This window comes from Echinops telfairi, unplaced genomic scaffold (assembly GCF_000313985.2).
Source record: "Echinops telfairi isolate 266 unplaced genomic scaffold, ASM31398v2 ScPeMD7_5592;HRSCAF=6446, whole genome shotgun sequence".
Lineage (NCBI taxonomy): Eukaryota > Metazoa > Chordata > Mammalia > Afrosoricida > Tenrecidae > Echinops > Echinops telfairi.
The window spans coordinates 25,933,915-25,938,062 of record NW_022109491.1 but is presented as its reverse complement, the minus strand read 5'-3'; positions in this window follow the sequence as shown (position 1 = coordinate 25,938,062).

Genomic DNA, 4,148 nt, shown 5'->3' with positions numbered 1-4,148 from the left:
GCTGCCTGTCTGTCCCTGTCCTTTGTATCTACCAGTGGCCCTGGTCTATCTGTAATTTATACATCTCAAACTCCCCCAGGTTCCTCTGCTCCCCCTTTTTATGCCACAGTGAAAGCCTGCTTGTTAGACGGTGCAGGTGAGGTGGTGGGTGGAGCGCATGGAAAGGTAGGTGTGGCTTCCTCATCAACTGCTAGCATTCTGTCACGGGAATCTGGGGTCCATGAAGGTGGTGGTGGCACTTGAATGGACAGCAGCTAAAATCTACACTTGAGCAACATCCTCCTCTCTGGGAAGCACGAGTAGCTTTAGAAACAGGCCCGAGTCCACAGGTCGATTTAAAGAGCTGCCCTGAGCATATTCTTAGCGTGTTCTTAGTTTGGGAGAAATAGTGCCACGTAGGTGGTAATTTTCCAGAAGAACAATAGCTATGCCAAATCATGTATTCACATATTTACTGAGTGTGCACCCACACCCATACTCATACCCATTGCCATCGAGTCATCCTGGACCCTAGAGACCCCTAGGCGTGGAGTGGAAGTGCCACAGGCTTCCTAAGGCATTGTCGCCATGGAAGCCCCCACAACTTCAGACCATCCCCCTTTTGCTTATCAGACAAGGGCTTTAACCATTGTGCCACCGGGGCTCCATCGAGTGACCACGGAATGAGAAGATCGTGCAATGTGGATTGAAAATAGAACTGGAGTCTTTCTAAGTGTTGGAGCTGAAGTCTGGGTTCAGAACTAGTTAACGTAAGGGCGTATTGTGTGGCAAGACTGAGTGGGAAGCCAGCCAGTGGCCGGGTTCTCCTCCCTAAGGTACAATCAGTGGCTTCTCTTTGTCACAGATTCAGAATGACACTGCCCCATGGCTCACTCGAAAAGGCAGATGCCATATGGCTACCAGAACTGAGGGAATACGCCCAGCAAAAGGGCTAATAACCATGATCATTGTCAGCCTCCATGGAGCAACATTCAGTAGTACAGTTTACATTCCCGTAGTTTGTGCCACGTGCCACGTAGGAATTCAATTTACGTAGGTATGCATAAATACCTGGTGAGTTGTCGAGTTGTTCTGGGGTCCTGTCTGTTCCTGCCCCCTCTCCACCCTCCCCACCCACCCCCGCTGTTACATTTGAAAATTTATTTCATTGTAGCTTAGGTGAAAGTTTACAGGGCAAATTAGTTTCCCATTCAACAATGTATACACATTTTGTTTCGTAACATTGATTGCAATCTCCTCAATGTAACAATACTCCCCTCCCCACCCCCCATCCCTCCGGCTTCACAGGTTTCCATTCTCCTGGGTCCTGTCCTAACTACTGTCTGAGCTTTGTGTAGGAGGGAAATGCCAATGCTGCCTTGTGTGACTTGACTGTTCTCAGGGACCCTCCTTCATCCTGGGTATAATTGCTCACTTTTGAGCTAGTCTAGTGTTTGGTTGAAATGTGGCTCCAGGAGCGAGTTCAGTTCTAGTTTGGAAGAGCCTCTTAAGGCCCAGGCTTGGTGGTTCCACTAGTCTTCACAGACCGGTAAATCTTTTTGAAACTCGGGGGTGGGTGGTGGTGTGCGTGCATGCGTGCGTGCGTGTGTGTAGTGGAGGCTTTACATTTCATATCTGTGTGTGTGTGTGTGTGTGTGTGTGTGTGTAAGGGAGGCTTTACATTTCATATCTGTTTTGTATTCAGCAGTTTGAACTACTTTCAGGTGCTGATTTTGCTCTCTTGTAGATTACTATCGTCTCCTTCACCCAGGTTAACTAACACCTGTCAACCCTCCAGCCTGTTGCTTCATCTCCCTTCATTGCCCTCCCCATTGGTAATTTCCAAAGTCTGATCCCTTTGGTATGAAAATGTTTGTCTTAGTTTTTCCCTCCCCTTATAACAGTGGTCTCAATATTTATCAATGCAATATTTATCCATTTGTGATGGTCTAATTTCATTCAGCATACTGTAGTCTTTTTATTCTAAAAATTTTGTTCGACATTTTTTTCTCAGCCTATCTAGTAGCTGGGCACCGTCTAGTTCTTCTGGTCTCAGGCTAGTGGAAGTTACGGTTTGTGTGGGCTGTTGGCCCTTTGGACTGTGTGCTTCCTTTAGTCTTTGACTGCCTTCATTCCCTCTGTTCTAGACAGGAAGAGAAGTCCTTGTATCTCAGATGGCCACTCACAGGCTTTTCAGACTCCAGTCACTGTGCTCCGAAGTAAGATGTAGAGTAGCATTATCTGTAAGCGTTACGTTATACCAGTTGAGTACAATGACCCCGATCTGTGGCCCTAAGGTCTCAAGCCCCGTGACTCAGTCCCTCGAGGTGTTTGGCTATGGCTAAGAAGTTGGCATAGTTCTTCCCCTGGGTGCTCTACATAACCAGATGTGCTTGTAGCACATACTCTTCCTTACGTAGAACTTGACCCTCCCAAAGCTGTGTACATGTGTGCGTGTGCTCTCATATGACATGGCACATCCTTTCCCTTTACAGCTCTGCCTATGTGCTTATCCATAAATTAGTGTTTGCAGTGACTGGTACTGCGGGAGTGTGTGTGTAATAGTATTTACCATTGCTGCCTTTTGCTCTTGCGTGCCTGCCAGGGTCTGTCTGCCTTTGCCTAGCCCGTGTTGTGCTGGCCTCTCCTTTATGGTCTGTTTCCTTTCCTTTCACTCAAGTGAATGTCTCCTCTCTAGGTAGTGATCACACACACTCACACACACACACACTCACACACATCCGCTGTAACCATCAAGTCAAAAACGCTTCTTTCTGTGTGTGAACCCTGTATGTTGTCTTTTTATAGTAGTGGTCTCAGGCCCTTTTGTGGTTGGCTGCATTCAGCGGGATGAATTTCCTCCAGCGTTTTCAGTGCTGTGAAGTGTTTGGGAGATTTACCATTACTCTTTAGTGCTGCATAGTATTCCATTGGGTTTAAATACCGTAGTTTGTTTATTCATTCACTCATGGGCACTTGGCCTATTGCCATCTTTTTTACTGTTCTGAATCATGCGTGATGAATACAGGCGTGTGTGTGTGTGTCTATTTGTGCCATCGCTCATATTTCTCTAGAATAGATTCCTAGTAGTAGGGTTACTAGATCATACGGTGTCTCTTTTAGTTTTTAAAGGAAGCACTGTACCATTTTCCCCAGTGGGTGTGCTATTTTCTGGTAAGATTATTTTGCTGTTAGAAGGTAATTCAACCCCTGCTCACATTTTCTCTCAGCTAATGTTGTTGGCAAAATAAAAAATGCCTTCTCTGCTTCCCGAGCAGGTGCAACCCCCTTTGGCAGCATGCGTCCTGGTTTTGCTAAGAGTGCCCGAGGGCCAAAGGAAATTCCTTCCTGGCCAGCCCTTCCCGTCTCCCACCCCTCTGGACCTGACCGGGTTTCTGTTTCCCTTCATGGAATAAGAACGTTCTACAGAATCTTTCCTCTGCCTGGAATGCTCTTTTCCTTGTGGCGATGTTATCTTTAAGAAAGTGCCAGGCACAGGAGAAAGGAAGAGGGAAGGAGAGGGAGGGGAACACTTCCTGGCCCACCGAGCCCTGAGGACGATGCTCCTGCTCAGAGCAGACAAAGCACAGCGAGGGCCATAGGGTCAGCCCCACCACAAGACACGGCGTCCCTCACTGAACCACAGCACTATGGGGGAACAACACTGGAGACACAGTGCGGGAATTGCACCCAATCTGACCCCATCACGCTAGGGCGAAACACTAAGGGCATGCAACAGAGCAGCAAGAGGAGCAAAGTGAGGAAATCCCCGGGGAACACCAAAAATAGACTTTGGGGACAGTGTGTGGGACCCCATCAGACTCAACTGGAGAACACTCATAAAGGGCAACAAACAGACCTTGAACAATTTATAGGCTTTTCCATTTTTGTCAGTGGCTCTCTTCGTTATTTTGTTTTTGTTCTGTTGGTTTTGTCTTCCTTTGTTGTTTTGTTTGGCTTTGCCTGTTTTTGCGCTTATTGATATCTCTGCATGTCTATCTAAATATGATAGGTGGGATAAACAATTTGGAGACAAAAAGAACGGGACCGATGGTTGGGGGGTGGGGATACGGGAGAAGGGGGAGCAAGGAAGAGGGAGGGGAGAACTACAAGTGAACTAAAATCAATGGAGAGAAGGGCGTAGGATGTCTAGTGGGGCTTAATCAAGG